Source organism: Salvelinus fontinalis, chromosome 33 (genome assembly GCF_029448725.1).
Source record: "Salvelinus fontinalis isolate EN_2023a chromosome 33, ASM2944872v1, whole genome shotgun sequence".
In the NCBI taxonomy this organism is placed as follows: Eukaryota; Metazoa; Chordata; class Actinopteri; order Salmoniformes; family Salmonidae; genus Salvelinus; species Salvelinus fontinalis.
The window spans coordinates 14,803,694-14,830,852 of record NC_074697.1 but is presented as its reverse complement, the minus strand read 5'-3'; the positions used below and the strand labels follow the sequence as shown (position 1 = coordinate 14,830,852).

Here is a 27,159-nt window from a genome sequence, read left to right as displayed (position 1 = left end):
AAGGATGTAATGTAGCTGAGAGCCAGCAGGAGGCGCCGGTGGTAGTGGAAACGTTGTGCTGGGGTGATGGGTGGTGTGCCTGCAGGGTTTAGAGAGTTGCAGGAGGAGGAGCAGTGGAAAGAGGAGGAGAGAAGGTAGACAGTGGAAAATGTCTAAATGCTGGGAACTTAAACTAAGTCATGGGGTGGTCTCTGAGAATGTTTATTACATTAAAAAAAAAGAACTGGGAGAAACTATAACTGAATAATGCAACCTTTGGCAGGATGTGTAATCTCTAGACTCTTTAATCTAATCTAGACTCTTTAAGATCTGTTGAAGATCTCTGTATTGGGGTTGTCATCAAAGAAAGACTCCACCCAAATTATTTATCCAACTCCCCCATCGCACATACACACCGTGCTCTCCACCCTCCTCAACCTTCCCTGCCAGTACCCCACCCAACCTTTTTCCCAGCTCTAAACAGTAGAGACTCAGGGTTAGTCCCAGAGTTTTGCTTGGCATCGCTGGGAGAGGAGGTGCATTGAGAGAGAGAGAGAGAGAGAGAGAGAAAAAGGTGTAGTCAGTGTGTCCCTGTCTTCCTCCAGCTAGCAGAGAGAGGACCCCTTCATCTGAAATATATTAAACTCTGGAGAGAAACCATCCCACGGACTGACAGGCTTCTGGTTGCCCTTACCTCACAGGAGCACCCTCCTGAGTAGCTGGTATTTACTGACAGTAGAGAGAGAGAGCACCCTCCTGACTAGCTGGTATTTCCTGACAGTAGAGAGAGAGAGAGCACCCTCCTGACTAGCTGGTATTTCCTGACAGTAGAGAGAGAGAGAGCACCCTCCTGACTAGCTGGTATTTACTGACAGTAGAGAGAGAGAGCACCCTCCTGACTAGCTAGTATTTACTGACAGTAGAGAGAGAGACAACCCTCCTGAGTAGCTGGTATTTACTGACAGTAGAGAGAGAGAGAGAGAGAGCACCCTCCTGACTAGCTGGTATTTACTGACAGAAGAGAGAGAGAGAGCACCCTCCTGAGTAGCTGGTATTTACTGACAGAAGAGAGAGAGAGAGCACCCTCCTGACTAGCTAGTATTTACTGACAGTAGAGAGAGAGAGAGCACCCTCCTGACTAGCTGGTATTTACTGACAGTAGAGAGAGAGAGCACCCTCCTGACTAGCTAGTATTTACTGACAGCATACATGCAGGAGCAACTCTCTAACCTTTCATTCTACAACCTCCTGAAGGGAGGAGACGTTTCTCCCATCTTCACCAGGTAAGGGTTTTGTTTTCTGACTTTAAACTCATGTTACCTAAACTGTGTTAACAAGTTCCCATATAAAGACCTTTTATGGAAATTGTGAAGCACTGAATGGAAAAAGTTGAAAGTTTAGAATTTGAATCAGTGAAATGGAAGGTCTTGGTGAAGGTCTGATGCATTTCGCTAGGGTCACTCTGTTAGGGTCACTCTGTTAGGGTCACTCTGTTCCAACTGTTACAGTGAACTCCTAGATATATTGCCCTGTCTGTTAAAACTACCAAACTCTGTCTCTGTACAGTTCCCTACTGCGCCATCTCTTAACCCCCCCCCCCCCCCCCCCGTACGCCACGTCTATCTCTATGGCCACTGTTAATTAATGATACAAACTGTTCACACCCCTATTTGTTTGGCAGAGAACATTTGACAGGTTTAAAGCTAACTTCCTGCAATTCTATACATTTTGGCATGAGATAGATACTTTTTTTGTGTGTCATTTTAAAGCAAATTTCCTGCAATTCTACACATTCCCCCCCCCCCCCCCCCCCCCTTCGAGGCGCACCCCACATTTTTGGAACCTCTGCTCTAGAATATTCTATCTGCCAGTATTCTGGAACGTTCACTATAGATTCTGTTTGGCTCTGCCAGTACTCTGGAATGTTCACTATAGATTCTATTTGGCTCTGCCAGTACTCTAGAATGTTCACTATAGATTCTGTTTGGCTCTGCCAGTACTCTAGAATGTTCACTATAGATTCTGTTTGGCTCTGCCAGTACTCTAGAATGTTCACTATAGATTCTGTTTGGCTCTGCCAGTACTCTATAATGTTCACTATAGATTCTGTTTGGCTCAGCCAGTACTCTAGAATATTCACTAAAGATTCTGTTTGGCTCTGCCAGTACTCTGGTATGTTCACTATAGATTATATTTAGCTCTGCCAGTACTCTGGAATGTTCACTATAGATTCTATTTGGCTCTGCCAGTACTCTAGAATGTTCACTATAGATTATATTTGGCTCTGCCAGTACTCTGGAATGTTCACTATAGATTATGTTTGGCTCAGCCAGTACTCTAGAATGTTCACTATAGATTCTATTTGGCTCTGCCAGTACTCTAGAATGTTCACTATAGATTCTATTTGGCTCTGCCAGTACTCTGGAATGTTCACTATAGCTTCTGTTTGGCTCTGCCAGTACTCTGGAATGTTCACTATAGATTATGTTTGGCTCAGCCAGTATTCTGGAATGTTCACTATAGATTCTGTTTGGCTCTGCCAGTACTATAGAATGTTTTCTATAGATTCTGTTTGGTTCTGCCAGTACTCTAGAATGTTCACTATAGATTCTGTTTGGCTCTGCCAGTACTCTAGAATGTTCACTATAGATTCTGTTTGGCTCTGCCAGTACTCTGGAATGTTCACTATAGATTCTGTTTGGCTCTGCCAGTACTCTAGAATGTTCACTATAGATTATGTTTGGCTCTGCCAGTACTCTAGAATGTTCACTATAGATTCTGTTTGGCTCTCCCAGTACTCTAGAATGTTCACTATAGATTCTGTTTGGCTCTGCCAGTACTCTGGAATGTTCACTATAGATTCTGTTTGGCTCTGCCAGTACTCTAGAATGTTCACTATAGATTCTGTTTGGCTCTGCCAGTACTCTAGAATGTTCACTATAGATTCTGTTTGGCTCTGCCAGTACTCTATAATGTTCACTATAGATTCTGTTTGGCTCAGCCAGTACTCTAGAATATTCACTAAAGATTCTGTTTGGCTCTGCCAGTACTCTGGTATGTTCACTATAGATTATATTTAGCTCTGCCAGTACTCTGGAATGTTCACTATAGATTCTATTTGGCTCTGCCAGTACTCTAGAATGTTCACTATAGATTATATTTGGCTCTGCCAGTACTCTGGAATGTTCACTATAGATTATGTTTGGCTCAGCCAGTACTCTAGAATGTTCACTATAGATTCTATTTGGCTCTGCCAGTACTCTAGAATGTTCACTATAGATTCTATTTGGCTCTGCCAGTACTCTGGAATGTTCACTATAGCTTCTGTTTGGCTCTGCCAGTACTCTGGAATGTTCACTATAGATTATGTTTGGCTCAGCCAGTATTCTGGAATGTTCACTATAGATTCTGTTTGGCTCTGCCAGTACTATAGAATGTTTTCTATAGATTCTGTTTGGTTCTGCCAGTACTCTAGAATGTTCACTATAGATTCTGTTTGGCTCTGCCAGTACTCTAGAATGTTCACTATAGATTCTGTTTGGCTCTGCCAGTACTCTGGAATGTTCACTATAGATTCTGTTTGGCTCTGCCAGTACTCTAGAATGTTCACTATAGATTATGTTTGGCTCTGCCAGTACTCTAGAATGTTCACTATAGATTCTGTTTGGCTCTCCCAGTACTCTAGAATGTTCACTATAGATTCTGTTTGGCTCTGCCAGTACTCTGGAATGTTCACTATAGATTCTGTTTGGCTCTGCCAGTACTCTAGAATGTTCACTATAGATTATGTTTGGCTCTGCCAGTACTCTAGAATGTTCACTATAGATTCTGTTTGGCTCTGCCAGTACTCTAGAATGTTCACTATAGATTCTGTTTGGCTCTGCCAGTACACTAGAATGTTCACTATAGATTCTGTTTGGCTCTGCCAGTACTCTAGAATGTTCACTATAGATTCTGTTTGGCTCAGCCAGTACTCTGGAATGTTCACTATAGATTATGTTAGGCTCAGCCAGTAATCTAGATAGAATGGTAACTTGCTTGTTTCCAGTCCAAGGACTGACTGTGACTGTGTTGCAATGTGTACAAACCCACAAGGCATTTTCCATGATCTTCAACAGTTTGTGAGTTATGCTTTCATAAAGGAGCCTAACCCAAAACCCAGAGCTAGATAGTAGTTACCCCATAGGAATCCAGAGAATCCGTTCTCTCTAATGCTAGATAGTAGTTAACACATAGGAACCCAGAGAATCCATTCTCTCTAATGCTAGATAGTAGTTAACACATAGGAACCCAGAGAATCCATTCTCTCTAATGCTAGATAGTAGTTACCCCATAGGAACCCAGAGAATCCATTCTCTCTAATGCTAGATAGTAGTTAACACATAGGAACCCAGAGAATCCATTCTCTCTAATGCTAGATAGTAGTTACCCCATAGGAACCCAGAGAATACATTCTCTCTAATGCTAGATATTAGTTACCCCATAGGAACCCAGAGAATCCATTCTCTCTAATGCTAGATAGTAGTTAACACATAGGAACCCAGAGAATCCATTCTCTCTAATGCTAGATAGTAGTTACCCCATAGGAACCCAGAGAATCCATTCTCTCTAATGCTAGATAGTAGTTACCCCATAGGAACCCAGAGAATCCATTCTCTCTAATGCTAGATAGTAGTTACCCCATAGGAACCCAGAGAATCCATTCTCTCTAATGCTAGATAGTAGTTAACACATAGGAACCCAGAGAATCCATTCTCTCTAATGCTAGATAGTAGTTAACACATAGGAACCCAGAGAATCCATTCTCTCTAATGCTAGATAGTAGTTACCCCATAGGAACCCAGAGAATCCATTCTCTCTAATGCTAGATAGTAGTTACCCCATAGGAACCCAGAGAATCCATTCTCTCTAATGCTAGATAGTAGTTACCCCATAGGAACCCAGAGAATCCATTCTCTCTAATGCTAGATAGTAGTTACCCCATAGGAACCCAGAGAATCCATTCTCTCTAATGCTAGATAGTAGTTACCCCATAGGAGCCATTTTCTCCATATCCTATGTCTGATACTGCTGTTTGGATTATATTGTGATGATGCCAAGTCCTCTCTCCTCTGTCACCATTTTGACTCTACCCCTCTGTCCCATTTAGTCTTGTGACATGAAAATATTCTCCCTCTCCCTCTCTCCCCCTCTCTCCATCTCTCCCTCTCTCCCCCTCTCTCCCCCTCCCTCTCTCCCCCTCTCCCTCTCTCTCCATCTCTCCCTCTCTCCCTTTCTCCCTCTCCCCCTCTCTCCCCCTCTCTCTCACTCTCTCTCACTCTCTCTCACTCTCTCTCCCTCTCTCTCCCTCTCTCTCCCCCTCTCTCCCCCTCTCCCCCACTGTAGTGAAAAACTAAAACAACCAATAAAACCCACATAGTGAATTAGACAAAAATAATCAGGTATTAACAGTAAACATTACACACACAAATATTCAAGAGAATAACATTTATAATATATAAATAAATGTTATTTGTGTTTGAATTCTTTGTGGATCTGTGTAATCTGAGGGAAATATGTGTCTCTAATATGTCCGTACATTTGGCAGGAGGTTAGGAAGTGCAGCTCAGTTTCCACCTCATTTTGTGGGCAGTGTGCACATAGCCTGTCTTCTCTTGAGAGCCAGGTCTGCCTATTGTCACCTCTCTCAATAGCAAGGCTATGCTCTTTAACTATACATACATGTACATACTACCTCAATTGGCCCGACCAACCAGTGCTCCCACACAGTGGCTACCTGGGCTATCTGCATTGGGTCCCACCCACCACCAACCCCTCTTTTATGCTGCTGCTACTCTCTGTTCATCATATATCATATACATCATATACATACATACTACATACTACCTCAATCAGCCGGACTAACCGGTGCCTGTATGTAGCCTTGCTATTTTTATAGCCTCTCAACTGTATATAGCCTCTCAACTGTATATAGCCTCTCTACTGTATATAGCCTCTCTACTGTATATAGCCTCTCTACTGTATATAGCCTCTCTACTGTATATAGCCTCGCTACTGTATGTAGCCTCGCTACTGTATATAGCCTCGCTACTGTATGTAGCCTCTACTGTATATAGCCTCGCTACTGTATGTAGCCTCTACTGTATATAGCCTCTCTACTGTATATAGCCTCTCTACTGTATATAGCCTCGCTACTGTATATAACCTCTCTACTGTATATAGCCTCGCTACTGTATATAGCCTCTCTACTGTATATAGCCTCGCTACTGTATATAACCTCTCTACTGTATATAGCCTCGCTACTGTATGTAGCCTCTCTACTGTATGTAGCCTTGCTATTTTTATAGCCTCAACTGTATATAGCCTCTCTACTGTATATAGCCTCGCTACTGTATATAACCTCTCTACTGTATATAGCCTCTACTGTATATAGCCTCTCTACTGTATGTAGCCTTGCTATTTTTATAGCCTCAACTGTATATAGCCTCTCTACTGTATATAGCCTCTCTACTGTATATAGCCTCTCTACAGTATATAGCCTCTCTACTGTATATAGCCTCGCTACTGTATATAGCCTCTCTACTGTATATAACCTCTACTGTATATAGCCTCTCTACTGTATGTAGCCTCGCTACTGTATATAGCCTCTCTACTGTATATAGCCTCACTACTGTATATAGCCTCTCTACTGTATATAGCCTGTCTTTTTTCTGTTGTTTTATTTCTTTACTTACCTATTGTTCACCTAACACCCTTTTTGCACTATTGGTTAGAGCTTGTAAGTGAGCATTTCACCGTAAGGTCTACCTACACCTGTTGTATTCGACGCATGTGACAAATAAACTTTGATTTGATGCTCACTGAGTCTGTACATAGTCGAGGATTTTCTTCGTTTTGGGTTCGTCGCAGTGGTCAGGTGTTCTGCCACAATGTACTTTGTTTAGGGCAAGGTAGCCTCGTCAGTGCAACCGGGTAAGCCTGGGAAAGTTCCATGTCAGAAATCAGTTCAAGAGGGGTCGGGAACCCCGGTGTAAATTGACGCCTCACGACACGTCAAACTAATCAAATGCCTTGCTTGGGCAGAGCTCCAAAGATGCTCACCAGGTTAATGCCGGAGGAGTAACAGTGAGGACGAAACGTGTCAACAAAACGAACACTGATGACAAAACATTTCACAGCATTTCTGTTATTTTGAGATGAGGTAAAGCTGCAGTAAGAGGGGAGACATGCTGGCCATATGAACATCTGAAATGGTAAAGGTTAGCATGAGGCACAAGGAGCTAGCCATGAGGAACAAGGAACTAGCATGAGGAACGAGGAGCTAGCCATGAGGAACGAGGAGCTAGCCATGAGGAACAAGGAGCTAGCATGAGGCACAAGGAGCTAGCACGAGGAACAAGGAGCTAGCACGAGGAACAAGGAGCTAGCACGAGGAACAAGGAGCTAGCCATGAGGAATAAGGAGCTAGCATGAGGAACAAGGAGCTAGCATGAGGAACAAGGAGCTAGCATGAGGAACGAGGAGCTAGCCATGAGGAACGAGGAGCTAGCCATGAGGAACGAGGAGCTAGCATGAGGAATGAGGAGCTAGCCATGAGGAACAAGGAGCTAGCCATGAGGAACGAGGAGCTAGCATGAGGAACGAGGAGCTAGCATGAGGAACAAGGAGCTAGCCATGAGGAACAAGGTGCTAGCCATGAGGAACAAGGTGCTAGCATGAGGAACAAGGAGCTAGCCATGATGAACGAGGAGCTAGCCATGAGGAACAAGGAGCTAGCCATGAGGAACAAGGAGCTAGCTAGTTCAATTCTATTATAAACCAAATAAAATGTTAATAAAAGCAGCATATTGACCTAAAAGGTTAGCGGTGTTAGCCCCGTCACTAGGTTATCCAGGGTCAGTGACACATAGAGCAACTATGTACTGTCTATCTATGGGAACAACTGCAACCATTTTGCAAGCAACGTTGCCAAAATGAATAAAAATTCAAAATGAACCTCGTAAAGTGTTACATTTTAATGCTCATCTCCTGTAGCCTAATTTTCATACTGTCTCTACATTTACAAGGGTTGGATTTGCACTATACTATTTGATATATCAGCATTTAAAAGGTGTGTACACAATCTGGTATATGGTCTGACTCGTATATATTATCTACTGGTATCATTTTACACTAAGAACATAAAGCTCAACATGTAAACAATGTGTGAGTTTGAGCTCTTCTCTGCTTCAGATGCTAGTAATGCCAGCAATGCCATCATACTGTAGGTCTATGGCTGGCCTACGGTGATGCTTTCCATATGATAAGCTGCCAAATGGTTTCACATAGTTGACTTACTGAGAGAGAGAGTGTGTGACAATCAAATGAAAACTAAAAAGTAGACCCAAAAAGGAAATGTTAATTTGAGAATAAAACACAGAACCCCTTCCTCTCTTTAGTGCGGGAATGTGTTTCATCAACATTGACACTAGTTCATTTTGAAGAATAGTTTAACAATTACAACAAGTTTAAACACTTCACTTCAAAGAATTCAACACTTAAAATTGTACAAAATAATCTAACCGGTTTGTAAAACAACACTAGATAATTGAGTGGTAACAAGTAGGCTATTATTACTAAAATATTACTTCAGGTAAACAAACAAACAAAACCCCATTACCAGTGGTGGCCAATCTGACCCCTGATCTCCGCTCCTCCGCTCTCTCCACTGGCTTCCAGTTGAAGCTCGCATCCGCTACAAGACCATGGTGCTTGCCTACGGAGCTGTGAGGGGAACGGCACCTCCGTACCTTCAGGCTCTGATCAGGCCCTACACCCAAACAAGGGCACTGCGTTCATCCACCTCTGGCCTGCTCGCCTCCCTACCACTGAGGAAGTACAGTTCCCGCTCAGCCCAGTCAAAACTGTTCGCTGCTCTGGCACGCCAATGGTGGAACAAACTCCCTCACGACGCCAGGACAGCGGAGTCAATCACCACCTTCCGGAGACACCTGAAACCCCACCTCTTTAAGGAATACCTAGGATAGGATAAAGCAATCCTTCTGACCCCCCCCCCCCCTTAAAAGATTTAGATGCACTATTGTAAAGTGGCTGTTCCACTGGATATCTTAAGGTGAATGCACCAATTTGTAAGTCGCTCTGGATAAGAGCGTCTGCTAAATGACTTAAATGTAAATGTAAATCTACTGGGTGAGCATCCCTGTGGATTGCTTTCCTGAGTCCATGCCCCCCCCCCGACGAATTGAGACTGTTCTCAGGACAAAAGGGGGAGGTGCAACTCATCATTAGAAAGGTGTTCTTAATTAATGCTTTGTACATTGTGTGTGATGGTTTCACTGTGTCTTTGTATACAACATTTGCTACCATAGGTAGGCCTACACATTTAACCCGTGGCATTCAGGATATACCCTTAGTCTCTTGGGAACGTTCATTAGGACCTCTCTCTTCATCTGTAAACAGGCTTTAACAGAATTCCATATCCGAGGACAAAAAACAACACAAAGAAACAGACTTCACTATACTCAAAATCGACAGCGCTGAATATTATGTTGCTATTGTCTCTCTGTCCTCAAAGTTTTCCCCTCTAAGGCCTGGAACAGGAGATTCTTTTCATAATGTTCTCCCTCAATATGACCTGTCCTGTCCAGTAGTCTACACTCTCCTGTCCAGTAGTCTACACTCTCCTCTCCTGTCCAGTAGTCTACACTCTCCTGTCCTGTCCAGTAGTCTACACTCTCCTGTCCAGTAGCCTACACTCTCCTCTCCTGTCCAGTAGTCTACACTCTCCTGTCCAGTAGCCTACACTCTCCTGTCCAGTAGCCTACACTCTCCTGTCCTGTCCAGTAGCCTACACTCTCCTGTCCTGTCCAGTAGTCTACACTCTGCTGTCCTGTCCAGTAGTCTACACTCTCCTGTCCAGTAGTCTACACTCTGCTGTCCTGTCCAGTAGTCTACACTCTCCTGTCCAGTAGCCTACACTCTCCTGTCCAGTAGTCTACACTCTCCTCTCCTGTCCAGTAGTCTACACTCTCCTGTCCTGTCCAGTAGTCTACACTCTCCTGTCCTGTCCAGTAGTCTACACTGTCCTGTCCTGTCCAGTAGTCTACACTGTCCTGTCCTGTCCAGTAGTCTACACTGTCCTGTCCTGTCCAGTAGTCTACACTGTCCTGTCCTGTCCAGTAGCCTACACTCTCCTGTCCTGTCCAGTAGTCTACACTCTCCTGTCCTGTCCAGTAGTCTACACTGTCCTGTCCTGTCCAGTAGCCTACACTCTCCTCTCCTGTCCAGTAGTCTACACTGTCCTGTCCTGTCCAGTAGCCTACACTCTTCTCTCCTGTCCAGTAACCTACACTCTCCTCTCCTGTCCAGTAGCCTACACTCTCCTGTCCAGTAGCCTACACTCTCCTGTCCAGTAGTCTACACTCTCCTGTCCAGTAGCCTACACTCTCCTGTCCAGTAGCCTACACTCTCCTCTCCTGTCCAGTAGCCTACACTCTGCTGTCCAGTAGTCTACACTCTGCTGTCCAGTAGTCTACACTCTCCTGTCCAGTAGTCTACACTCTGCTGTCCAGTAGTCTACACTCTCCTGTCCTGTCCAGTAGTCTACACTCTGCTGTCCAGTAGTCTACACTCTGCTGTCCAGTAGTCTACACTCTGCTGTCCAGTAGTCTACACTCTCCTGTCCAGTAGTCTACACTCTGCTGTCCAGTAGTCTACACTCTCCTGTCCAGTAGTCTACACTCTCCTGTCCAGTAGCCTACACTCTCCTGTCCAGTAGCCTACACTCTCCTGTCCAGTAGCCTACACTCTGCTGTCCAGTAGTCTACACTCTCCTGTCCTGTCCAGGAGTCTACACTCTGCTGTCCAGTAGTCTACACTCTGCTGTCCAGTAGTCTACACTCTCCTGTCCAGTAGCCTACACTCTCCTGTCCAGTAGCCTACACTCTCCTGTCCAGTAGCCTACACTCTCCTGTCCTGTCCAGTAGCCTACACTCTCCTGTCCAGTAGCCTACACTCTCCTGTCCAGTAGCCTACACTCTCCTCTCCTGTCCAGTAGTCTACACTCTCCTGTCCTGTCCAGTAGCCTACACTCTCCTCTCCTGTCCAGTAGTCTACACTCTCCTGTCCTATCCAGTAGCCTACACCCTCCTGTCCAGTAGCCTACACTCTCCTTTCCTGTCCAGTAGCCTACACTCTCCTCTCCTGTCCAGTAGCCTACACTCTCCTCTCCTGTCCAGTAGCCTACACTCTCCTGTCCTGTCCAGTAGCCTACACTCTCCTGTCCAGTAGCCTACACTCTCCTGTCCAGTAGCCTACACTCTCCTGTCCAGTAGCCTACACTCTCCTGTCCAGTAGCCTACACTCTCCTGTCCTGTCCAGTAGCCTACACTCTCCTGTCCTGTCCAGTAGCCTACACTCTCCTCTCCTGTCCAGTAGCCTACACTCTCCTGTCCAGTAGTCTACACCCTCATGTCCTGTCCAGTAGCCTACACTCTCCTGTCCTGTCCAGTAGCCTACACTCTCCTGTCCTGTCCAGTAGCCTACACCCTCATGTCCTGTCCAGTAGTCTACACTCTCCTGTCCTGTCCAGTAGTCTACACTCTGCTGTCCAGTAGCCTACACTCTCCTGTCCAGTAGTCTACACTCTGCTGTCCAGTAGCCTACACTCTCCTCTCCTGTCCAGTAGCCTACACTGTCCTGTCCTGTCCAGTAGTCTACACTCTCCTGTCCTGTCCAGTAGCATACACTCTCCTGTCCTGTCCAGTAGTCTACACTCTCCTGTCCAGTAGTCTACACTCTCCTGTCCAGTAGTCTACACTCTCCTGTCCAGTAGCCTACACTCTCCTGTCCAGTAGCCTACACTCTCCTGTCCTGTCCAGTAGTCTACACTCTCCTCCTGTCCAGTAGCCTACACTCTCCTGTCCAGTAGTCTACACTCTCCTGTCCTGTCCAGTAGCCTACACTCTCCTGTCCTGTCCAGTAGCCTACACTCTCCTCTCCTGTCCAGTAGCCTACACTCTCCTCTCCTGTCCAGTAGTCTACACTCTCCTGTCCTGTCCAGTAGCCTACACTCTCCTGTCCTGTCCAGTAGCCTACACTCTCCTGTCCTGTCCAGTAGTCTACACTCTGCTGTCCAGTAGCCTACACTCTCCTGTCCAGTAGCCTACACTCTCCTCTCCTGTCCAGTAGCCTACACTCTCCTTTCCTGTCCAATAGCCTACACTCTCCTCTCCTGTCCAGTAGCCTACACTCTCCTCTCCTGTCCAGTAGCCTACACTCTCCTGTCCTGTCCAGTAGTCTACACTCTCCTGTCCTGTCCAGTAGCCTACACTCTCCTGTCCTGTCCAGTAGCCTACACTCTCCTCTCCTGTCCAGTAGCCTACACTCTCCTCTCCTGTCCAGTAGCCTACACTCTCCTGTCCTGTCCAGTAGTCTACACTGTCCTGTCCTGTCCAGTAGCCTACACTCTCCTGTCCTGTCCAGTAGCATACACTCTCCTGTCCAGTAGTCTACACTCTCCTGTCCAGTAGTCTACACTCTCCTGTCCAGTAGCCTACACTCTCCTGTCCAGTAGCCTACACTCTCCTGTCCTGTCCAGTAGTCTACACTCTCCTGTCCAGTAGTCTACACTCTCCTGTCCTGTCCAGTAGCCTACACTCTCCTGTCCAGTAGCCTACACTCTCCTGTCCAGTAGCCTACACTCTCCTGTCCAGTAGCCTACACTCTCCTGTCCAGTAGTCTACACTCTCCTGTCCAGTAGCATACACTCTCCTGTCCAGTAGTCTACACTCTCCTGTCCAGTAGTCTACACTCTCCTGTCCAGTAGTCTACACTCTCCTGTCCAGTAGTCTACACTCTCCTGTCCAGTAGTCTACACTCTCCTGTCCAGTAGTATACACTCTCCTGTCCAGTAGTCTACACTCTCCTGTCCAGTAGTCTACACTCTCCTGTCCAGTAGCATACACTCTCCTGTCCTGTCCAGTAGTCTACACTCTCCTGTCCAGTAGTCTACACTCTCCTGTCCAGTAGTCTACACTCTCCTGTCCAGTAGTCTACACTCTCCTGTCCTGTCCAGTAGCCTACACTCTCCTCTCCTGTCCAGTAGTCTACACTCTCCTGTCCTATCCAGTAGCCTACACCCTCCTGTCCAGTAGCCTACACTCTCCTTTCCTGTCCAGTAGCCTACACTCTCCTCTCCTGTCCAGTAGCCTACACTCTCCTCTCCTGTCCAGTAGCCTACACTCTCCTGTCCTGTCCAGTAGCCTACACTCTCCTGTCCAGTAGCCTACACTCTCCTGTCCAGTAGCCTACACTCTCCTGTCCAGTAGCCTACACTCTCCTGTCCTGTCCAGTAGCCTACACTCTCCTGTCCTGTCCAGTAGCCTACACTCTCCTGTCCTGTCCAGTAGCCTACACTCTCCTCTCCTGTCCAGTAGCCTACACTCTCCTGTCCAGTAGTCTACACCCTCATGTCCTGTCCAGTAGCCTACACTCTCCTGTCCTGTCCAGTAGCCTACACTCTCCTCTCCTGTCCAGTAGTCTACACTCTGCTGTCCAGTAGCCTACACTCTCCTGTCCAGTAGTCTACACTCTCCTGTTCTGTCCAGTAGCCTACACTCTCCTGTCCTGTCCAGTAGTCTACACTCTCCTGTCCTGTCCAGTAGTCTACACTCTCCTGTCCTGTCCAGTAGCCTACACTCTCCTGTCCAGTAGTCTACACTCTGCTGTCCAGTAGCCTACACTCTCCTCTCCTGTCCAGTAGCCTACACTGTCCTGTCCTGTCCAGTAGTCTACACTCTCCTGTCCTGTCCAGTAGCATACACTCTCCTGTCCTGTCCAGTAGTCTACACTCTCCTGTCCAGTAGTCTACACTCTCCTGTCCAGTAGCCTACACTCTCCTGTCCAGTAGCCTACACTCTCCTGTCCAGTAGCCTACACTCTCCTGTCCTGTCCAGTAGTCTACACTCTCCTCTCCTGTCCAGTAGCCTACACTCTCCTGTCCAGTAGTCTACACTCTCCTGTCCTGTCCAGTAGCCTACACTCTCCTCTCCTGTCCAGTAGCCTACACTCTCCTCTCCTGTCCAGTAGTCTACACTCTCCTGTCCTGTCCAGTAGCCTACACTCTCCTGTCCTGTCCAGTAGCCTACACTCTCCTGTCCTGTCCAGTAGCCTACACTCTGCTGTCCAGTAGCCTACACTCTCCTGTCCAGTAGCCTACACTCTCCTCTCCTGTCCAGTAGCCTACACTCTCCTTTCCTGTCCAATAGCCTACACTCTCCTCTCCTGTCCAGTAGCCTACACTCTCCTCTCCTGTCCAGTAGTCTACACTCTCCTGTCCTGTCCAGTAGCCTACACTCTCCTCTCCTGTCCAGTAGCCTACACTCTCCTCTCCTGTCCAGTAGCCTACACTCTCCTGTCCTGTCCAGTAGTCTACACTGTCCTGTCCTGTCCAGTAGCCTACACTCTCCTGTCCTGTCCAGTAGCATACACTCTCCTGTCCAGTAGTCTACACTCTCCTGTCCAGTAGTCTACACTCTCCTGTCCAGTAGCCTACACTCTCCTGTCCAGTAGCCTACACTCTCCTGTCCTGTCCAGTAGTCTACACTCTCCTGTCCAGTAGTCTACACTCTCCTGTCCTGTCCAGTAGCCTACACTCTCCTGTCCAGTAGCCTACACTCTCCTGTCCAGTAGCCTACACTCTCCTGTCCAGTAGCCTACACTCTCCTGTCCAGTAGCATACACTCTCCTGTCCAGTAGTCTACACTCTCCTGTCCAGTAGTCTACACTCTCCTGTCCAGTAGTCTACACTCTCCTGTCCAGTAGTCTACACTCTCCTGTCCAGTAGTCTACACTCTCCTGTCCAGTAGTCTACACTCTCCTGTCCAGTAGCATACACTCTCCTGTCCTGTCCAGTAGTCTACACTCTCCTGTCCAGTAGTCTACACTCTCCTGTCCAGTAGTCTACACTCTCCTGTCCAGTAGTCTACACTCTCCTGTCCAGAAGCCTACACTCTCCTGTCCAGTAGCCTACACTCTCCTGTCCAGTAGCCTACACTCTCCTGTCCAGTAGCCTACACTCTCCTGTCCTGTCCAGTAGCCTACACTCTCCTCTCCTGTCCAGTAGCCTACACTCTCCTGTCCAGTAGCCTACACTCTCCTGTCCAGTAGCCTACACTCTCCTGTCCTGTCCAGTAGCCTACACTCTCCTCTCCTGTCCAGTAGCCTACACTCTCCTCTCCTGTCCAGTAGTCTACACTCTCCTGTCCTATCCAGTAGCCTACACTCTCCTCTCCTGTCCAGTAGCCTACACTCTCCTCTCCTGTCCAGTAGCCTACACTCTCCTCTCCTGTCCAGTAGCCTACACTCTCCTGTCCAGTAGTCTACACCCTCCTGTCCTGTCCAGTAGCCTACACTCTCCTGTCCTGTCCAGTAGTCTACACTCTGCTGTCCAGTAGCCTACACTCTCCTGTTCTGTCCAGTAGTCTACACTCTCCTGTCCTGTCCAGTAGCCTACACTCTCCTGTCCTGTCCAATAGTCTACACTCTCCTGTCCTGTCCAGTAGCCTACACTCTCCTGTCCTGTCCAGTAGCCTACACTCTCCTGTCCAGTAGTCTACACTCTCCTGTCCTGTCCAGTAGCCTACACTCTCCTGTCCTGTCCAGTAGCCTACACTCTCCTGTCCTGTCCAGTAGTCTACACTCTGCTGTCCAGTAGCCTACACTCTCCTCTCCTGTCCAGTAGCCTACACTCTCCTGTCCTGTCCAGTAGCCTACACTCTCCTGTCCTGTCCAGTAGCCTACACTGTCCTGTCCTGTCCAGTAGCCTACACTCTCCTGTCCTGTCCAGTAGTCTACACTCTCCTGTCCTGTCCAGTAGTCTACACTCTCCTGTCCTGTCCAGTAGCCTACACTCTCCTCTCCTGTCCAGTAGCCTACACTCTCCTCTCCTGTCCAGTAGCCTACACTCTCCTCTCCTGTCCAGTAGCCTACACTCTCCTCTCCTGTCCAGTAGCCTACACTCTCCTGTCCTGTCCAGTAGCCTACACTCTCCTCTCCTGTCCAGTAGTCTACACTCTCCTGTCCTGTCCAGTAGCCTACACCCTCCTGTCCTGTCCAGTAGTCTACACTCTCCTGTCCAGTAGCCTACACTCTCCTGTCCTGTCTAATAGCCTACACTCTCCTGTCCTGTCCAGTAGCCTACACTCTCCTGTCCTGTCCAGTAGCATACACTCTCCTGTCCTGTCCAGTAGCATACACTCTCCTGTCCTGTCCAGTAGCCTACACTCTCCTGTCCTGTCCAGTAGTCTACACTCTGCTGTCCAGTAGCCTACACTCTCCTGTCCTGTCCAGTAGTCTACACTCTCCTGTCCTGTCCAGTAGTCTACACTCTGCTGTCCAGTAGCCTACACTCTCCTGTCCTGTCCAGTAGTCTACACTCTCCTGTCCTGTCCAGTAGTCTACACTCTCCTGTCCTGTCCAGTATCTACACCCTCCTATCCTGTCCAGTAGTCTACACTCTCCTGTCCAGTAGCCTACACTCTCCTCTCCTGTCCAGTAGTCTACACGCTCCTGTCCTGTCCAGTAGCCTACACGCTCCTGTCCTGTCCAGTAGCCTACACTCTCCTGTCCTGTCCAGTAGCCTACACTCTCCTGTCCTGTCCAGTAGCCTACACTCTCCTGTCCTGTCCAGTAGCCTACACTCTCCTGTCCTGTCCAGTAGCCTACACTCTCCTGTCCTGTCCAGTAGCCTACACTCTCCTGTCCTGTCCAGTAGCCTACACTCTCCTGTCCTGTCCAGTAGCCTACACTCTCCTGTCCTGTCCAGTAGCCTACACTCTCCTCTCCTGTCCAGTAGCCTACACTCTCCTCTCCTGTCCAGTAGCCTACACTCTCCTGTCCTGTCCAGTAGCCTACACTCTCCTGTCCTGTCCAGTAGCCTACACTCTCCTGTCCTGTCCAGTAGCCTACACTCTCCTGTCCTGTCCAGTAGCCTACACTCTCCTGTCCTGTCCAGTAGCCTACACTCTCCTGTCCTGTCCAGTAGCCTACACTCTCCTGTCCTGTCCAGTAGCCTACACTCTCCTGTCCAGTCCAGTAGTCTACACTCTCCTCTCCTGTCCAGTAGCCTACACTCTCCTGTCCTGTCCAATGGCCTACACTCTCCTGTCCAGTCCAATAGCCTACACTCTCCTGTCCAGTCCAGTAGTCTACACTCTCCTGTCCTGTCCAATAGCCTACACTCTCCTGTCCAGTCCAGTAGTCTACACTCTCCTGTCCTGTCCAATAGCCTACACTCTCCTGTCCAGTCCAGTAGTCTACACTCTCCTGTCCTGTCCAATAGCCTACACTCTCCCTTCACTGATAGCTGGAGCTGCAATGTCACCCTCTTCCATGGCCATTATCTACAAAACCATTTGGAGACTGTTTTTAATTTACAATGACAACATCGAGATAGCTAGCTAATGAGATTTTATTCACTTAGCTAAACAGCGTGTAAGTCAGTTGAGTTATAGCCTACAAAGTGGCCTACTGTAGCTAGCTAGCTGTTGCAAAATGGTGTGATAGCCTTCCTTCTTCAAGATCCCTTTTACCCTGTACAAATCTTCCCCAAACTGTTGCCACAAAGTTGGGACAGAATCATCTAGAATATCATTGTATGTTGTAGCGTTAAGATGTCCCTTCACTGGAACTAAGGGGCCTGAACCATGAAAAACAGCCCCAGACCATTATTCCTCCTCCACCAAACTTTACAGTTGGCACTATGCATCAGGGCAGGTAGTGTTCTCCTGGCATCCGCCAAACCCAGATTCGTCCGTCAGGCTGCCAGATGGTGAAGCGTGATTCATCACTACAGAGAAGGCGTTTCCACTGCTTCAGAGTCCAATGGCAGCGACTTTTACACCACTCCAGTCGAAGCTTGGCATTATGCATGGTGATCTTAGGCTTGTGTGCGGCTGCTCGGCCACGGAAACTCATTTCATGAAGCTCCCAACGAACCGTTCTTGTGCTGATGTTGCTTCCAGAGGCAGTTTAGAACTCAGTAGTGAGTGTTGCAACCGAGGACAGACCGTTTTCTACTTCACAATAACAGCATTTACCGCTGACCGGGGCAGTTCTAGCAGGCCATAAATTTGAAGTACTGACTTGTTGGAAAGGTGGCATCCTATGACGGTGCCACGTTGAAAGTCACTGAGCTCTTCAGCAAGGCCATTCTACTGTCAATGTTTGTCTATGGAGATTGCATGGCTGTGTGCTCGATTTTATACACCTGTTATCAACGGGTGTGGCTGAAATAGCCGAATCCACTAATTTTAACGCGTGTCCACATGCTTTTGTATATATAGTGTATTTTTTGCCAGATCCTAACTGGGATTTCTAATTTGATGTTCCTTTTTACGGCGTAGAAGGACCCTCTTGCCTTGTCTCTCAGATTGTTCACAGCCTTGTGGAAGTTACCTGTGGTGTTGATGTTTAGGCCGAGGTAGGTGTAATTATTTGTGTGCTCTAGGGCAACAGTGTCTAGATAGAATTTATGTTTGTGGTCCTGGTATCTGGACCTTACTATCTGGGCCCAGGTCTGGCAGAATCTGTGCAGAAGATCTAGGTGCTGCTGTAGGCCCTCCTTGGTTGGGGACAGAAGCACCAGATCATCAGCAAACAGTAGACATTTGACTTCAGATTCTAGTAGGGTGAGGCCGGGTGCTGCAGACTGTTCTAGTGAACTCGCCAATTAGTTGGTATATATATGTTGAAGAGGGTGGGGCTCAAGCTGCATTCCTGATACATCCCCCGGCTCTGATGGAATACTTCTGTGTTTATTGCCAATTTTTACACTTATTGTTTGTGGACATTGATCCCCCCCACCCAACAAATCAACAAAGCATGAGAATACTTTGGTTTGTTTAGGATTGTTTGTTTTTTTAAATTAAGGTTTGCTGGGTGAATACATGCTCTGTCTTACGGTATTCTGGTAAGAAGCCATTTTGACATTTGTTTTCACTGGAGAAATGTTGTAGTCTGCTGTTGATGATACTGCAGAGGGTTTCCCTGAGGCTGTTGTTGACACAGATTCCACTGTAACTATTGGGGTTCAATTCATCTACACTTTTGTGAATTGGGGTGATCAGTCCTTGGTTCCAAATATCGGGGAAGATGCCAGAGCTGAGGATAATAGTGAAGAGTTTGTATATTACCAAGTTGAATTTTGTGGTCTGTATATTTTATAATTTCATTTAGGATGCCATCAACACCACAGGCCTTTTTGGGTTGGAGGGTTTGTATTTTGTCCTGTAATTCATTCAATGTAATTGGAGAATCCATTGCGTTCTGGTAGTCTTTAATAGTTGATTCTAAGTTTAGTAAATGATCATGTATAATATATTTTAGCTCTATGTTCTTTGTTATAGGGTTGGAGAAGTGGTTTATCCATACATACATCTCCATTTTGTAAAAATAACTCTTTGTGTTGTTGTTTATTCACTGTTTTACAGAAGTGACTTGATACTCTGGAATCTTCCATCTCTCTAGCTAAGGTTTCCACGGCAACAGATTTCCATGCAAATATTCTAAAATCTGGATAAAGACTGCTGTTCCCACCAAACGGACTTGTTGAGGATATTGTTGCGTGATGAAAGAAGTGCACACAATTAACTTTTCCGATTAAGTTTTCATTTACCGAATAAAAATCGAAAGTTCAATGTGTTTCCATCTCATTTTAAACGTTACCGGTAGTTTTGACACGGAAACTGTTGCGCTAAATATGAAATGTGCCTCTGGTCTTGACCCGTGCGCTCTAGCCAACGTCTCACAGATACAGTGCAGGTTGTCTAGTCTACATTATGATTATTACGGGTAAGAGAGAGAATATTTGTATTAGTCAAACAGCATCGATCATAGTGTCACCAGAATAAGACCCAAGATATTTATAAAAAAGGAGCATCCAGCTCATCACCTTTCGCCACCCTGTGAAGTTCATCATAGTTTATTAGGCTACAGATTATTTATAATTTAACTGGTTTCCCGAGTGGTAGTGGGAGGACCCACACAGCATATTATCGCGTGATTTCAAGTTTACTTCAATATGATGGTTATTATATCAATATCTGTGCATAAAGCCATTTCCACCGCCATTTCGTGCGTTATTCATTTTACAGACTCAAAAAGATCCTTACCATGTCGAACGAACAAATTATCTGTAGGCATGTACCGGAAATTCCTGTCTCCATCACAGCTGTCGTGATTTATTTGATTTTAAAGGGTATGACTTTACTCACATAAACTCTGTGAATGGAAACGTGGTTATGGAGCTGTTTTCACACATGCTGTTCCTTATTTTTTCGTAGTGTGTTTCTGTACTGATTCCCCATAGTAAAGGCCTGTGTTCTGGTTTTCTGGGTCTGTGTTTTTGGGGTTGGATAGGTTTCTCAATGTATTTCTTAAGTTTTTGCGCTCTTCATCAAACCATTTTCTCATTGCTAATAATTTTCTTATTTAAAAAAAAAAGGTGATATGTTTAAAATATACTATTCAGGATTTCTACTGCTAAGTTTACACCTTCGCTATTGCAGGGAAACATTTTGTCCAGGAAGTTTTTTCTCTCCAGGAGATAAAGACAGGAGGTGCTATCTGATCTGACTATCACCACACACAGTTACATTACAGCACCATTCATATCTATCAGATGTAGTGCTTCTCTAGGGGCATACAGCAACATTCATACCTATCAGATGTAGTGCTTCTCTAGGGGCATACAGCACCATTCATACCGATCAGATGTAGTGCTTCTCTAGGGGCATACAGCAACATTCATACCTATCAGATGTAGTGCTTCTCTAGGGGCATACAGCACCATTCATACCGATCAGATGTAGTGCTTCTCTAGGGGCATACAGCACCATTCATACCTATCAGATGTAGTGCTTCTCTAGGGGCATACAGCACCATTCATATCTATCAGATGTAGCGCTTCTCTAGGGGCATACAGCACCATTCATACCGATCAGATGTAGTGCTTCTCTAGGGGCCTACAGCACCATTCATATCTATCAGATGTAGTGCTTCTCTAGGGGCATACAGCACCATTCATACCGATCAGATGTAGTGCTTCTCTAGGGGCCTACAGCACCATTCATATCTATCAGATGTAGTGCTTCTCTAGGGGCCTACAGCACCATTTGGTAGTTGACTCCTGTAATAACTTGCTCTCTCAAAGCAGACTGGTGATTAACAGCCCACGGATGAAAGGGCAGACTGTGTTTGTGCATGTAGAGAGGATCTGTGTGTTTGTGTGTGTGTGTGTGTGTGTGTGTGTTCGCTCCAACATTCTCCAACAGCGTTCCATTGTGCGAACAATTCATAATCATTCACTCATTTAACGTTCCCGTGAGAACAAACACATCCTCTCGGAAAATCTGATGTCTTATTCATTTCAATGTAAGGAAATGAGGTAGGCTACTAATGTAGCAGGGCTGGGTGTGAGTGGACACACGGCTGTGAGTGTGTGTGCAGACCTGTGTGTGTGTGTGTGTTAGTGTTTCCACTGCAAGGGAACACCATGTTTTTCCAGACATGCTCTTACAATTTTTAGTTTTTTATTTAACTAGGCAAAACAGTTAAGAACAAATTCTTATATACAATGACGGCCTACCGGGGACGGGGGCTGGGATTTTTTTTAATTATAAAAATGTAGGACAAAACACACATCACGACAAGAGAGACACCACAACACTACATAAAGAGAGACCTAAGAGAACAACATAACATGGTAGCAACACATGACAACACAGCATGGTAGCAACACACCTTGACAACACAGCATGGTAGCAACACAACATGGTAGCAACACAACATGGCAACAACATGGTAGCAACACAACATGACAACACAGCATGGTAGCAACACACCTTGACAACACAGCATGGTAGCAACACAACATGGTAGCAACACAACATGGTAGCAACACAACATGGTAGCAACACAACATGGTAGCAACACAGCATGGTAACAACACAACATGACAACACAGCATGGTAACAACACAGCATGGTAGCAACACAACATGACAACACAGCATGGTAACAACACAACATGACAACACAGCATGGTAGCAACACAACATGACAACACAGCATGGTAACAACACAACATGGCAACACAGCATGGTAACAACACAACATGACAACACAGCATGGTAGCAACACAACATGACAACACAGCATGGTAGCAACACAACATGGTAGCAACACAACATGGCAACACAGCATGGTAACAACACAACATGGCAACACAGCATGGTAGCAACATAACATGACAACACAGTATGGTAGCAACACAACATGACAACACAGCATGGTAGCAACACAACATGACAACACAGCATGGTAGCAACACAACATGACAACACAGCATGGTAGCAACACAACATGACAACACAGCATGGTAGCAACACAACATGACAACACAGCATGGTAGCAACACAACAACACAGCATGGTAGCAACACAACATGGCAACAACATGGTAGCAACACAACATGACAACAACATGGAAGCAACACAACATGGTAGAAACACAACATGGTACAAACATTACTGGGCTCAGACAACATTACAAAGAGCAAGAAGGTAGAGACAGCAATAGATCACACAAAGCAGTCACAGCTGTCAGTCAGAGTGTCCATGATTGAGTCTTTGAATGGAGAGATGGAGATAAAACTGTCCAGTTTGAGTGTTTGTTGCAGCTCGTTCCAGTCGCTTGCTGCAGCGAACTGAAAAGAGGAGCGACCCAGGGATGTGTTCGCTTTGGGGACCTTTAACAGAATGTGACTGGCAGAACGGGTGTTGTGTGTGGAGGATGAGGGCTGCAGTAGATATCTCAGATAGGGGGGAGTGAGGCCTAAGAGGGTTTTATAAATAAGCATCAACCAGTGGGTCTTGCGACGGGTATACAGAGATGACCAGTTCACAGAGGAGGGCAGTGATGTGTCCTATAAGGAGCATTGTTGGAAAATCTGATGGCCGAGTGGTAAAGGACATTTAGCAGCTCGAGACCACCCTTACCTGCCGATCTATAAATTATGTCTCCGTAATCTAGCATGGGTGGGATGGTCATCTGAATCAGGGTTGGTTTGGCTGCTGGGGTGAAACAGGAGTGATTACGATAGAGGAAACCAAGTCTAGATGTAACCTTAGCCTGCAGCTTTGATATGTGCTGAGACAAGGACAGTGTACCGTCTAGCCAGTACGTGTATGAGGTGACTACATCAAGCTCTAAACCCTCAGAGGTAGTAATCACACCTGTGGGGAGAGGGGCATTCTTCTTACCAAACCACATGTCCTTTTGTTTTGGAGGTGTTCAGAACAAGGTTAAAGGCAGAGAAAGCTTGTTGGACACTAAGAAAGCTTTGTTGTAGAGCGTTAAACACAGAATCCGGGGAGGGGCCAGCTGAGTATAAGACTGTATCAACTGCATATAAATGGATGAGAGAGCTTCCTACAGCCTGAGCTATGTTGTTGATGGAAATTAAGAAGAGTGTGGGGCCTAGGATTGAGCCTTGGGGTACTCCCTTGGTGACAGGCTGTGGCTGAGACAGCAGATGTTCTAACTTTATACACTGCACTCTTTGAGAGAGGTAGTTAGCAGACCAGGCCAAAGACCCCTCAGACCCCTCATTCCAAGAATGGAATGGTTTACCGTATCAAAAGCTTTGGCCAAGTCAATAAAAATAGCAGCGTAACATTGCTTAGAATCAAGGTCGATGGTGACATCATTGAGGACCTTTAAGGTTGCAGTGACACATCCATAACCTGAGAGGAAACCAGATTGAATACCAGAGAGAATACTATAGACATCAAGAAAGCCAGTCAGTTGATTATTGACAAGTTTTTCCAATACTTTTGATAAACAGGGCAAAATAGAAATTGGCTTATAACAGTTAGGATCAGCTTGATCTCCCCCTTTAAATAAAGGACGAACCGTGGCTGCCTTCCAAGCAATGGGAATCTCCCCAGAGAGGAGAGAGAGGTTAAAAAGGTCAGATATAGGCTTGGTGATGATAGGGGCAGCAACCTTAAAGAAGAAAGGGTCTAAACCATCTGACCCAGATGTTTTTTGGGGGTCAAGTTTAAGGAGCTCCGTTAGCACCTCGGACTCAGTGACTGCCTGCAGGGAGAAACTTTGTAGCGGGGCAGGGGAAAAAGAGGGAGGAGCATCAGGGATAGTTGCATTAGAAGGGGTGGGAGTTGAGGAAATGTTGGATGGGCAAGGAGGCATGACTGAGTCAAATAGGAATCCTGATTTATTGAAGTGGTGATTAAAGAGCTCAGCCATGTGCTTCTTGTCAGTAACAACCACATCATCATCATCATTAAGGGACATGGGAAGCTGTGAAGAGGAGGGTTTATTCTCCAGGTCTTTAACTGTTTTCCAGAATTTCTTGGGGTTAGACCCACAGAGAGAGAACTGCTCCTTAAAGTAACTAACTTTGGTCTTCCGGATAGCCTGAGTGGACTTATTTCTCGTTTGCCTGAACGAGAGCCAGTCAGCCAGAGTATGCGTGTGCCGAGCCTTTCACCAAAAGCAATTCTTGAGGTGGAGTAACACTGCAAGATTACGGTCGAACCAGGAACCTGTTTTTAATTCTTATTTTCTTTATGAGAGCGTGATTGCTAACAACACCACTGAAAATATAAAAAAATAAGGTCCAAGTGTCTTCAACAGAGGGGGATCTCGCTGATTGTATACCATTTTACAGAAGCCAGGTCATGAAGGAAGGCTTGCTAAATAATTTTCTTTTAGCAAGCGTCTATGACAAATCAGGACAGGTCGTTCAACTGAGCAGCCATTACGAACGCAGGCTGTAAAACAGTGATCACTAAGGTCATTACTGAAAACACCAGACTGATACCTATCAGGATTATTTGTGAGAATAACATCAAGGAGAGTAGCCTGTTCTAGGTGTTTGGATCTGAGAAAGATTTAGGGAGTCCTATTGCTTTAGGACTTGGTCAAGTGGTTTAAACATGTCCCAGTTTAGGTCACCTAGCAGGACGAATTCAGACTTAGTGTAAGGGGCCAGGAGAGAGCTGAGGGCAGTGAGGGTACAGGCCGGTGCTGATGGAGGACGATAACACACAGCAACAGTCAACGAAGAGCTATTTGAAAGTTTAATGCATAAAACCAGCAAATCAAATTGTTTGGGGACAGACTTGGTGGAGACAACCGAGCACTGAAGGTGTTCCTTGGTAAAGATTGCCACTCCACCACCTTTGGAAGAACTGTCTTGCCGAAAAAGGTTAAAACCAGCACATCTGGATTGGAGCTGAGAACCCACACTTTCAATTGATCCATTTTAGGTAATACGCTTCTATTGTTAACATGCAGAAAACGCTTTTACGAGAACAGAAATCAGTGAAGCAGATATCAGAACACAAGTCAGAATTGGGGCTAGTAACAGTAGATGGGCCAGGGGTGTACATGCACGGTTCCAGATATCATCAATAGTAATACAATCAGGGCACGGCAGAGGACAGGGAGAGCTCTGCAGTGCTAATTTATGACATCTGAATGTGCATCTGATGGTAACAAGATCCTATTGTACAGCAATTTCATCAGGTAACATGAATACAAAGCCGGCGAGAGGTGTTTAGAATAGGATAGGAGGCCAAGAGTACGTGTAACCAATAGAGAGTCCCGAGTGTGGAAACAAACCTAGTTAATCCCACGGTTGGGTAAACAAGAAAGTCAACAAAGCATGCAGGAGTCAAAATGCACAAGAAAAAATATATAACGACTTGGGGTTAGCCATTGTAAGTTCAGAGTCACTCGCTCCAACAGTACCTGTGTGCTGGAGGCGAGCGAAAGCTCGGGAGAGAGGGGGGAATGTGGTGGGGGTACCTGTACCAGACAGGGGGAGACAGGCCAGGGCAGACGGTGAACAGATCACCAGGTGGAATCCAAGCAGCGGTGCAGCAGGCAAAGGGAGTAAGTGTCACACCCACTTGGAAGAAGCTTTCATTTTTGGAGGCAGATTTTGTGTAGAAAATGCCAGTGGATTGTCTCTGAACAGACTCCCGCCATTTGTTGGGCTCAAAGGCTATGACACCTCTCACTTCACACCTCAGTGCTAATTAAAGTTGTGTCTGGTCTGTCTCAGTTCCGGGTTGGATGGTGTCCTCGGGTCTCTACTGTTTGTTTGCCAAAGCACCCTCTATACAGCTTGAAAAAATGAATCCTTGGTAGTAGTAATCCTTCCAGGTAATTTTGTCCAAAATTAGTTTGTAGGTTTGTAGTTTTGAATCTGGAGTGAAGGTTATATTGTGGAGGGTAGCATCCTATATGTGTCCCTGCCGATAAAAAATCCAAGTTTATCTATCTCCAAATCTATATTTGTGTCTAAAAAAAAAAACATGTTGAAAAATGTGAGAGCTCACATGCAGCTGTGTCTCTCTCTCTCTCCCTGTACTGTAGAGTCCAGACAATATACTGTAGTTTCCAGACAATGCACTGTAGTGGGCTAAATCTGACTCCACGTCCGTAGGAAAAGTCAAAGCAGTAGACAAGCAGTGTTCAGTAGGTTGTAATATTCACAATGTTGCAGACAGAATTTGTATGCATAGACCTGAAATCCCACTAACCTATTGTTGAGTATCATAGCGGTTCTATGCTAGGTCCCTATACATCTAGCTGTATGTTCTGTATGTGTAGCTTGTTCTGAACAAACTCTCTGTTCTACGTTGTTTCTAGTTGTTTCTCCTGTCACTACAAAATGGCACTGGAACATGTTGACAATTTGTTGACAGTTTTCTTTTGCAGCAGCGTGTTCGTGTCTTTCTGGATTTTTTTATCATTTACGTTTCATTGCTGGTTTTCTTTTTTTCCCACCCACAGAAGTCTTTTCAGGAGTCAGAGTGGAGAGGGAAGACCTCAGACCAGAGCTTTAAGGACATAAAGCAGACCGTACAGTAACATCCAGTACCATCCTCTAAGAGGCTCGACTGAAGAAGAGGTCTCAGAGGAGAAGAGTTCACATTAAAACACAGGAAACACCTGAAAACGGTCCCAGGGTCACCTTCAAGAAACACAGACGTAACCCACACACACCACAGACACACATTCCCACACACACACTCACAGGTACTTTACGGAACTCCCAAGTCCTCTTGAAGGACAACAATCAACCAAT

At 46.1% G+C, this 27,159-nt stretch overlaps 1 protein-coding gene across 1 annotated transcript in view; it reads left to right on the top strand.

Moving 5' to 3' along the window:
* Window positions 1-450: 450 nt before the first annotated feature.
* Window positions 451-27,159, top strand: part of ehd2b (EH-domain containing 2b) — a 48,517-nt gene continuing 21,808 nt past the window's right edge. The window contains exons 1-2 of the mRNA XM_055895164.1: window positions 451-1,262; window positions 26,865-27,159. The exon at window positions 26,865-27,159 is cut by the window's right edge and continues 253 nt beyond it. The gene's annotated coding sequence lies outside the window, so the exon portion shown is untranslated. The remainder of the gene's footprint in view (window positions 1,263-26,864) is intronic.